Source organism: Lolium rigidum, chromosome 1, assembly GCF_022539505.1.
Source record: "Lolium rigidum isolate FL_2022 chromosome 1, APGP_CSIRO_Lrig_0.1, whole genome shotgun sequence".
Taxonomy (NCBI): domain Eukaryota; kingdom Viridiplantae; phylum Streptophyta; class Magnoliopsida; order Poales; family Poaceae; genus Lolium; species Lolium rigidum.
In genome coordinates, this window is record NC_061508.1 from 152509053 (window position 1) to 152521165 (window position 12113).

Consider the following 12113-nt stretch of genomic DNA (forward strand, 5'->3'; position numbering starts at 1 on the left):
AAACAGATCCTTCGGACAATGCTTATTCAAGCCGGAGTAATCGATGCACATTCTTAGTATTTCAGAATTCTTTTTGGGTACAAGGACGGGGTTTGCGACCCAATCAGTATGGATAACTTATACTACAAAATATGCCTCTAGTAACTTTGCTAATTCCATTCCTATGGCGGTGCGCTTCTTATCTCCAAAGCGTCGCATAGCTTGCTTCACCGGTTTGGCCCCCGGATTTTATGTTGAGGTAGTGCTCGGGGAGTTCCCTAGGTACTCCAGACATGTCAGAAGGCTGCCATGCGAAGATGTCCATGTTAGCGCGGAGGAAATCGACGAGCGCGTCTTCCTATTTGGGGTCCATGTTGGCTCCGACCGAGACCTGTTTAGTGGTATCTCCTTCATTGAAGTTGATTTTCTTGGTCTCTATCGCGGCCTTTGATGTCTACGCACGCTTCTATTCCTGTAGACAGTGTTGGGCCTCCAAGAGCAGAGGTTTGTAGAACAGTAGCAAGTTTCCCTTAAGTGAATCACCCAAGGTTTATCGAACTCAGGGAGGAAGAGGTCAAAGATATCCCTCTCAAGCAACCCTGCAATCACGATACAAGAAGTCTCTTGTGTCCCCAACACACCTAATACACTTGTAAGATGTATAGGTGCACTAGTTCGGCGAAGAGATAGTGAAATACAAGTGGTATGAATGAATATGAGCAGTAGTAACGGCGCCAGAAAATATCTTGTCTGGCGTGCGTTGATGGTAGTAATATTGCAGGAAGTAAAGATGCGATAGAAACAGTAGAATAAGCGATGATTGCGGTATTTGGAAACAAGGCCTAGGGATCATACTTTCACTAGTGGACACTCTCAACATTGATCACATAATAAAACCACTCTACACTCTCTTGTTGGATGATGAACACCACTAATTGTGTAGGGCTACAAGAGCACCTCAATGCCGGAGTTAACAAGCTCCACAACATTCGATGTTCATATTTAAATAACCTTAGAGTGCATGATAGACCAACGCAATTATACCGAGTACTAACATAGCATGCGCCTGTCAACATTAGCTATGAAAGGGGGAATAGATCACATCAATACTATCATAGTAATAGTTAACTTCATAATCTACAAGAGATCACAATCATAAACTACGCCAAGTACTACATGATGCACACACTGTCACCATTACATCATGGAGGAGGAATAGACTACTTTAATAACATCACTAGAGTAGCACATAGATTAATAGTGATATAAAGCACAATTGCAATCATAAAGGAATATAAATAAGCACTTCACTATGCTATTCTGAATTACTCTTTGGCAAGATAACGAACACTAATTCATCATGTAGGCAACCTTAAAGATGTATTCCCAAGTACTAATAAACACCCCACGTTGTCATTGTTTCATAGAGACATCCAACTCAAATCATAACTCAGTGAATAAGTATTCTGTGAAATATAGCCTAAGAGACCCACACGGTGCACACACTGTCACCTTTACACACGTGGGACAAGGAGTCTCCGGAGATCACATAAGTAAAATCCACTTGAATAGCATAACGACATCTAGATTACAAGCTCATCATATGGATCTCAATCATGTAAAGCAGCTCATGAGATCATTGTATTGAAGTACATGGGAGAGAGAGATTAACCACATAGCTACCGGTACAGCCCTTAGCCTCGAAGGAGAACTACTCCCTCCTCATGGGAGACAGCAGCGGTGATGAAGATGGCGGTGGTGTCGATGGAGATGCCTTCCGGAGGCACTTCCCCGTCCCGGCGGCGTGCCGGAACAGAGACTCATGTCCCCCAGATCTTGGCTTCGCGATGGCGGCGGCTCTGGAAGGTTTCTCGTACCGTGGCTTTTTGTATCGAAGATTTAGGTCAGGGGGCTTCTTATAGGCGAAGAGGCGGAGTCAGAAGGGCTGTGGTGGCTCCACACAATAGGGGGCGCGCCCCCCCCTTGGGCCGCGCCGCCACCCTGTGTGGTGGGCCTGTGGCTCTCCTCTGGTCCTTCTCGGGTGTTCTGGAAGCTTCGTGGAATTATAAGATGCTGGGCGTTGATTTCGTCCAATTCCGAGAATATTTCCTTACTAGGATTTCTGAAACCAAAAACAGCAGAAAACAGGAACTGGCACTTCGGCATCTCGTTAATAGGTTAGTTCCGGAAAATGCATAATAATGACATAAAGTGTGTATAAAACATGTGAGTATCATCATAAAAGTAGCATGGAACATAAGAAATTATAGATATGTTTGAGACGTATCAAGCATCCCCAAGCTTAGTTCCTACTCGCCCTCGAGTAGGTAAACGATAACAAAGATAATTTCTTAAGTGACATGCTATCATAATCTTGATCAATACTATTGTAAAGCATATGAGATGAATGCAGCGATTCGAAGCAATGGTGAAGATAATGAGTAAACAAATGAATCATATAGCAAAGACTTTTCATGAATAATACTTTCAAGACAAGCATCAATAAGACTTGCATAAGAGTTACTCATAAAGCAATAAATTCAAAGTAAAGGCATTGAAGCAACACAAAGGAAGATATAAGTTTCAGCAGTTGCTTTCAACTTCAACATATTTATCTCATGGATAATTTTCAACACAAAGTAATATAACAAGTGCAATAGGTAAACATGTAGGAATCAATGCACACAGTTGATACAAGTGTTTGCTTCTAAGATAGAAAGAAGTAGGTAAACTGACTCAACAATAAAGTAGAAGAATGGCCCTTCGCAGAGGGAAGCATGGATTACTATATTTGTGCTAGAGCTTTTCATTTTGAAAACAAGAAACAATTTTGTCAACGGTAGTAATAAAGCATATGTGTTATGTATAAGATATCCTATAAGTTGCAAGCCTCATGCATAGTATACCAATAGTGCTCGCACCTTATCCTAATTAGCTTGGATTTACATGGATTATCATTGCATAGCATATGTTTCAACCAAGTGTCACAAAGGGGTACCTCTATGCCGCCTGTACAAAGGTCTAAGGAGAAAGCTCGCATTGGATTTCTCGCTTTTGATTATTCTCAACTTAGACATCCATACCGGGACAACATAGACAACAGATAATGGACTCCTCTTTAATGCTTAAGCATTCAACAACAGATAATATTCTCATAAGAGATTGAGGATTAATGTCCAAACTGAAACTTCCACCATGGATCATGGCTTTAGTTAGCGGCCCAATGTTCTTCTCTAACAATATGCATACTCAAACCATTTGATCATGATAAATCACCCTTACTTCAGACAAGACGAACATGCATAGCAACTCACATGATATTCAACAAAGGTGTAATAGTTGGTGGCGTCCCCAGAAGCATGGTTATCGCTCAACAAGCAACTTATAAGAAATAAGATACATAGCTACATATTCTTCACCACAATAGTTTTTAAGGCTATTTTCCCATGAGCTATATATTGCAGAGACAAAGGATAGAATTTTAAAGGTAGCACTCAAGTAATTTACTTTGGAATGGCAGAGAAATACCATGTAGTAGGTAGGTAAGGTGGACACAAATGGCATAGTTTTTGGTTCAAGGATTTGGATGCACGAGAAGAATTCCTCTCAATACAAGGCTAGGCTAGCAAGGTTGTTTGAAGCAAACTCAAGTACAAAACGGTACAGCAAGAATCACATATGAACATATTGTAAGCATTATAAGACTTTACATCGTCTCCTTGTTGTTCAAACACCTTAACCAGAAAATATCTAGACTCTAGAGACCAATCATGCAAACCAAATTTTAACAACCTCTATGTAGTTCTTCATTAATGGGTACAAAGTACATGATGCAAGAGCTTAAACATGATCTATATGAGCACAACAATTTCCAAGTATCAAATTATTCAAGACATTATACCTTTTACCAGATGCAGCATTTTCTGTTTCCAACCATATAACAATTAACGAAGCAGTTTCAACCTTCGCCATGAACATTAAAAGTAAAGCTAAGAACACTAGTGTTCATATGAACGAGCGGAGCGTGTCTCTCTCCCACACAAGCATGAATTTATTCAGAGAATGAAAATAACAAAACGAAAATAAAAGCACACAGACGCTCCAAGTAAAGTACATAAGATGTGACGGAATAAAAATATAGTTTCACTAGAGGTGACTCGATAAGTTGTCGATGAAGAAGGGGATGCCTTGGGCATCCCCAAGCTTAGATGCTTGAGTCTTCTTGAAATATGCAGGGATGAACCACGGGGGCATCCCCAAGCTTAGACTTTTCACTCTTCTTGATCATATTGTATCATCCTCCTCTCTTGACCCTTGAAAACTTCCTCCACACCAAACTCAAAACAAACTCATTAGAGGGTTAGTGCATAATCAAAAATTCACATGTTCAGAGGTGACACAATCATTTTTAACACTTCTGGACATTGCACAAAGCTACTGGAAGTTAATGGAACAAAGAAATCCATCCAACACAGCAAAAGAGGCAATGCGAAATAAAAGGCAGAATCTGTCAAAACAGAACAGTCCGTAAAAACGAATTTTTTAGAGGCACCAGACTTGCTCAGATGAAAATTCTCAAATTGAATGAAAGTTGCGTACATATCTGAGGATCACTCACGTAAATTGGCAGATTTTTCTGTGTTACCTACAGAGAACCCTGCCCAAATTCGTGACAACAAGAAATCTGTTTCTACGCAGAAATCCAAATCTAGTACGAACCTTACTATCAAAGACTTTACTTGGCACAACATTGCAATAAAATAAAGATAAGGAGAGGTTGATACAGTAGTAACAACTTCCAAAACTCAAATATAAAACAAAATTGCTGTAGTAAAATAAAAACATGGGTTATCTCCCAAGAAGTGCTTTCTTTATAGCCATTAAGATGGGCTCAGCAGTTTTAATGATGCACTCCCAAGAAATAAGAGTTGAAGCAAAAGAGAGCATCAAGAAGCAAATTCAAAACAAATTTAAGCCTAACCCACTTCCTATGAAAAGGAATCTTGTAAATAAACAAATTCATGAAGAGCAAAGTTACAAGCATAGGAAGATAAAACAAGTGTAACTTCAAAAATTTCAGCATATAGAGAGGTGTTTTAGTAACATGAAAAATTCTACAACCATATTTTCCTCTCTCATAATAATATCCAGTAGCATCATGAGCAAACTCAACAATATAACTATCAAATGAAACATTCTTATCATGAGTCTCATGCATAAAATTATTACTACTACTAACATAAGCATAGTCATTCTTATTAATTGTAGTGGGAGCAAATTCAACAAAGTAGCTATCATCAAATATAGGAGGCATATTGTAATCACAATTAAATTTATCCTCCACAGTAGGCGGCACCAGAAGACCACTATCATTATAATCATCATAAATAGGAGGCAAAGTATCATCAAAGAAAAATTTCTCCTCCATGCTTGGGGGACTAAAAATATCATGCTCATCAAAACCAGCTTCCCCAAGCTTAGAACTTTCTATATCATTATCAACAATGGTGTTCAAAGCGTTCATACTAATATTACTACTAGCATGCAAATAAGGTTCCATAGGTTTTTTAATTTTCGCATCAAACAATCCATGTCTTAACTCAGGAAATAGTTTAAAAAGCTCACAGTTGTTTTCCATTATGCCTTACTAGTGTTTACCAAGAAACAAAAAGATGCAATTGCGGGATCTAAAGGAGATAGCTTCGAGCACTCACACACCAGCAACAGTACTAGGAAATAGCTTAGTGGTCGGAGGATGTGAATACCTTTTACCTTACCTCCCCGGCAACGGCGCCAGAAAATAGCTTGATGTCTACGCACGCTTCTATTCCTGTAGACAGTGTTGGGCCTCCAAGAGCAGAGGTTTGTAGAACAGCAGCAAGTTTCCCTTAAGTGAATCACCCAAGGTTTATCGAACTTAGGGAGGAAGAGGTCAAAGATATCCCTCTCAAGCAACCCTGTAATCACGATACAAGAAATCTCTTGTGTCCCCAACACACCTAATACACTTGTCAGATGTATAGGTGCACTAGTTCGACGAAGAGATTGTGAAATACAAGTGGTATGAATGAATATGAGCAGTAGTAACGGCGCCAGAAAATAGCTTGCTGGCGTGCAGTTGATGGTAGTAATATTGCAGGAAGTAAAGATGCAGCAAAACAGTAAATAAACGATGATTGCAGTATTTGGAAACAAGGCCTAGGGATCATACTTCCACTAGTGGACACTCTCAACATTGATCACATAATAAAACCACTCTACACTCTCTTGTTGGATGATGAACACCACTAATTGTGTAGGGCTACAAGAGCACCTCAATGCCGGAGTTAACAAGCTCCACAACATTCGATGTTCATATTTAAATAACCTTAGAGTGCATGACAGACCAACGCAATTATACCGAGTACTAACATAGCATGCACACTGTCACCATCAAGCTATGAAAGGAGGAATAGATCACATCAATACCATCATAGTAATAGTTAACTTCATAATCTACAAGAGATCACAATCATAAACTACGCCAAGTACTACATGATGCACACACTTGTCACCATTACATCATGGAGGAGGAATAGACTACTTTAATAACATCACTAGAGTAGCACATAGATTAATAGTGATATAAAGCACATTGCAATCATAAAGGAATATAAATAAGCACTTCACTATGCTATTCTGAATTACTCTTTGGCAAGATAACGAACACTAATTCATCATGTAGGCAACCTTAAAGATGTATTCCCAAGTACTAATAAACACCCCACGCTGTCATTGTGAGCATTCATAGGAGGTACTAACACACCACAGTTTCATAGAGACATCCAACTCAAATCATAACTCAGTGAATAAGTATTCTGTGAAATATAGCCTAAGAGACCCACACGGTGCACACACTGTCACCTTTACACACGTGGGACAAGGAGTCTCCGGAGATCACATAAGTAAAATCCACTTGAATAACATAACGACATCTAGATTACAAGCTCATCATATGGATCTCAATCATGTAAAGTAGCTCATGAGATCATTGTATTGAAGTACATGGGAGAGAGAGATTAACCACATAGCTACCGGTACAGCCCTTAGCCTCGAAGGAGAACTACTCCCTCCTCATGGGAGACAGCAGCGGTGATGAAGATGGCGGTGGTGTCGATGGAGATGCCTTCCGGGGGCACTTCCCCGTCCCGGATCTTGGCTTCGCGATGGCGGCGGCTCTGGAAGGTTTCTCGTACCGTGGCTTTTCGTATCGAAGATTTAGGTCAGGGGGCTTCTTATAGGTGAAGAGGCGGAGTCGGAAGGGCTGCGGTGGCTCCACACAATAGGGGGGCGCCCCCCCCTTGGGTCGCGCCGCCACCCTGTGTGGTGGGCCTGTGGCTCTCCTCTGGTCCTTCTCGGGTGTTCTGGAAGCTTCGTGGAATGATAAGATGATGGGCGTTGATTTCGTCCGATTCCGAGAATATTTCCTTACTAGGATTTCTGAAACCAAAAACAGCAGAAAACAGGAACTGGCACTTCGGCATCTCGTTAATAGGTTAGTTCCGGAAAATGCATAATAATGACATAAAGTGTGTATAAAACATGTGCGTATCATCATAAAAGTAGCATGGAACATAAGAAATTATAGATACCTTTGAGACGTATCAGCCTTGGACGAGGTTTTCTATTCAGAGATCTGCTTCTTGGTGGTGTGCATCTCTTTTGGATCCACCGCGGCTCTGTAGCCTTGCAGCTCCTCTCCAGATATTACAGACTCTGCGAAGGCGGCTTCGCCTAACTCGCACTCGTGAGCCTTCTTGTAGTCTCCGGACACGGTAATCATACCTTTGGACCCGGAATCTTGAGCTTGTTGTAGATGTAGCACGCTCTTGCGTGAAACTTTTGGTAGGTGGGCCTGCCGAAGATGACGTGATAAGAGCTCTTGAAGGGCACGACCTCGAACGTGATCATTTCTTCGCGAAAGTTATTGATATCACCGAAGGCCACGGGAAGTCTGATGCTGCCAAGGGAGTTTGCCTTTTTACCCGGAACCACACCATGAAATTCAGTGGTGTTGTGTTTGAGTTGTTCCTTGGTAAGGTTCATCCGCTCCAGAGTCTCCAGGTACATGATGTTCAAGCTGGCTCCACCATCCATAAGGCACTTGGAAAAGTCATAGCCGTCGATACGGGGACTTACAACCAAAGCATAGCACTCCTTCGGAATGACGATAGGGTGATCCCGCCTGTCAAACGTACATGGAGTTTCCAACCACCTGACGTACTGCGGCACAGCCGGAACTGTGGCGTTCAGGATCCGGAGAGCTGACTTGCTGGCACGGACTGTTGGGGTTCCGAGGAAGGTGTGGTACGCGCCCACGCTCTTTTTGTCGAAGGGGTTGGGTTTAGCTGCGGATCCTCCTTTGGGATCCGGCGAAGCATCATCCTCATCCATCGCCTCAGAACTATCTTCCTCCCTGTCCTTGTTCTTGCCCTTGCCTCCTTTTCCGCGTGGGCGGTGCTTCCGGGCTCGCTTGTATCCTGCTTTCGGGTCAGATTTGAGATCATTGATCCACTTGCAGTTGCGGTTGGTGTGAGTGGACTTTCCCGTAGCCGGATCCAGATGGGCCAGGCAGGGCATGTCTCTGTACTCCTCGTAGGTTTGGGGGGAGCGGGTTCCGGAAGCGGTGACCTCATCACCACGCTAGTGGCCCCTGCCGGCTCCGCCTCCGCGGCCGCGGCCTCTTCCGCCTCCTTGACCTCCGCGCTGGAAAGCCATGGCGACCATTTCGGATCTGCCACTTCTTTGGTCATCGGGGGAATTTTTTCGCTTGGTGCCGCTGCTGTTACCGTTATCACGGTTCTTCTTTTGCTGATGCAGGGGAATTGCTGTAGCTGCGAGATCTCCGCCTGCGTCATCATCGGCGGCAGTGTGATCGCTGGCGATGGTGATCATGTCATCCAAAGTCAGTTTGTTTGCATTGACCAAGCAAGTGAGCTTGTGCCGCAGTAGTCCTCCCCTCTGCAATCCACCTATAAAGGCGTGCATAGCTATGCGATTATCAACGTTCTTGCACTCGTTCCTGGTTGCTAACCATCGTGTGAGGAAGTTCCTTGATGTTTCTCCCTTCTTCTGGATACAGGCCTGTAGGTCGCTTGTCGTGGCAGGTCTCTTGTAGGTGCCCCTGAAGTGCTTTTTGAAGGCGGTCTTCAGGTCGAACCAGCAAAAGATGGAGTTCTTCTCGAGGTCGCTGAGCCAGATCCGGGCTGGGCCTACAAGGTACAGCTGAAGCATGCGGCAAGCGATGTTAGGGGCTCCTCCGGCGAAGGTTACTGCATTGTAGTAATCCTCGATCCAGGTATCCGGCCTTTCGGTGCCATCATAATGCTTCAGATTTCCGGGTAGCTTGAGGTTCATCCTTGGCTTTGGCTCCTCTCGAATCATCCTGCCAAAGCACTTTGGGCCGATGTAGTCAGTTCTGTATTCATTGAGACGTTCCCGCGCATCACGCGAGCCATTGCGGGGGGATTTTGAGCGCGAGCGAGATCTTCGGCCACCGCCTCCGCCTCCACCTCCGCCCCCACCGCTAGTAGGTGGGAAGGGAGATCTGCGAGGGGGCCGATACGACCTCTTGCTTCGGCCTGCTGATTCTCCTCGCCCTTCCCAATGCTGACTCCGGCTTTGGTGGCTGCCTTCACCATGGTGCTGACTGCCTTCGTCGTTCCGGCTTCTGCGCGGTTCCGGGTCGCGCTCCTCGTGTCGGCTCCGACGGGGTTCCGACGTTCGCTCTCTGCTCCTGTTCCTCTGAGGGATGACATTGTCGCGGATGTTCATTCCACCTGGCCCATGGGGTCTGGTGTTTCCGGCTGGACTACGGCGGCGAGGGGGTGGAGGACGCGGGTATCCGTTGGGCGGAGGTGACGGATTCCGGTACTTGTCCCTACCAGTGTACCTCACATCTTTCCCTTCCTTGGATCTGACGGAGGTGTCTTTGATGTCACAGGTATTGGATTTGGGTGTTCTCTGGTTCTCCTCCTGCGCTCCGAAGATCCGGTGCGCGATTCGTCGTGGGCGTCCTTCTGCGCGGTAGACACACAATGATCCGGGTTGGATTCCAACCTACGCGAAGTATCTGCCTTGCTCTGCTGCTTCATTGCTGAGGCAACGAGCGTACGGACGTAGTCGATATCAATCTCCTCGTCCTTCTTTTTTAAGATCTCCGCAGCCTTTTTCATGTTATCCTTTGGAGTTGTGAATGGATGTTGCTCGGTGGGAGTTGCGAAGGTGATCTTGCGGGGAGCAACAACTTCTCGCCTGATTCTATCATCCTCCTGTTGAGCTTCGTTGATCTTGTCCTCCCAGTGCTTCCGGAGCTGCTTGACTTTTTCCAGTGATTCGTCAACCTGGCGTTCTCGCTTGAGAAAATTATCCACGAAGTGCGCGGCCTCTTTCCTCTCGTCCAGCATTGCTGCTGCGGTGGTGGCAAATTTTTTGGCTGTTGCCAGCATCTCCTGCCTCTTAGCTTCTAGAGGTTCTGGATCTGCTGCATCTTCAGGACTTATAGGTTTGTTGAGGATCTCCGAGTGTGCGATTGCATCCATGCCTGCCTGCTCAACCAGTTCTTCTGGGGACAGGACTTCCTTATGCGGTCGTTCCCGCGATAGCGGAGATCCTGCATTGGATGGCTGTGGATCGGATTGAGTATGCTCATCTTCTGATTCCCGCTGATCCTGCGCCGCCAAGGTTGCGAGGACCTGTTTAGGCTGGGCAGATTCAACTTCAGATTGATCACCGCATCCGAGTTCCTTCAGCTTGCGATCAAACTCTTCAGTATCCATGGAGGAGGTATCGTCGGAAATTGGGCTTAGGTTGCCCAGGATCGATTCTTCACCCGGAGCGTCGCTTTCTCCGACAGCCTCCTGCTTATTGATACGTCTCAAACGTATCTATAATTTCTTATGTTCCATGCTAGTTTTATGAGAATACTCACATGTTTTATATACACTTTATATCATTTTGATGCATTTTCCGGCACTAACCTATTAACAGGATGCCGAAGCGCCGGTTCTCGTTTTTCAGCGTTTTTGGTTTCAGAAATCCTACACAGGAAATATTCTCGGAATTAGACGAAACAAAAGCCCACGGTCTTATTTTCCACGGAGCATTCCAGAAGTCCGAAGAGGAGACGAAGAGGGGCGACGAGGCGGCCACACCCTAGGGGGGCGCGGCCCCACCCCTGGTCGCGCCGCCCTATGGGGTGGGCCCCTCGAGCGTCCCCCGACTCTGCCCCTTCGCCTATTTAATCTCTCCGTCGCGAAAACCCTAGTACCGAGAGCCACGATACGAGAAAAGTTACTGTGATGCCGCCGCCGCCAATCCCATCTCGGGGGATTCTGGAGATCGCCTCCGGCACCCTTCCGGAGAGGGGAATCATCACCGGAGGGCTCTACATCACCATGCCCGCCTCCGGACTGATGCGTGAGTAGTTCATCCTTGGACTATGGGTCCATAGTAGTAGCTAGATGGTTGTCTTCTCCTCTTGTGCTATCATGTTTAGATCTTGTGAGCTGCCTATCATGATCAAGATCATCTATTTGTAATGCTACATGTTGTGTTTGTTGGGATCCGATGAATATGGAATACTATGTCAAGTTGATTATTGATCTATCATATATGTGTTGTTTATGATGTTGCATGCTCTCCGTTGCTAGTAGAGGCTCTGGCCAAGTTGATACTTGTGACTCCAAGAGGGAGTATTTATGCTCGATAGTGGGTTCATGTCTCCATTGAATTCGGGGAGTGACGAGCAACCCCTAAGGTTGTGGATGTGTCTGTTGCCACTAGGGATAAAACATCAATGCTTTGTCTAAGGATATTTGTATTGTTTACATTACGCACAGTACTTAATGCAATTGTTTGTTGTTTGCAACTTAATACCGGAAGGGGTGCGGATGCTAACCCGAAGGTGGACTTTTTAGGCATAGATGCATGCTTGGATAGCGGTCTATGTTCTTTGTCGTAATGCCCTAAGTAAATCTCATATTAGTCATCATGATATGTATGTGCATTGCTATGCCCTCTCTATTTGTCAATTGCCCAACCGTAATTTGTTCACCCAACATAAAAGATGAGTCTATTAGTTAGAGACACCACTA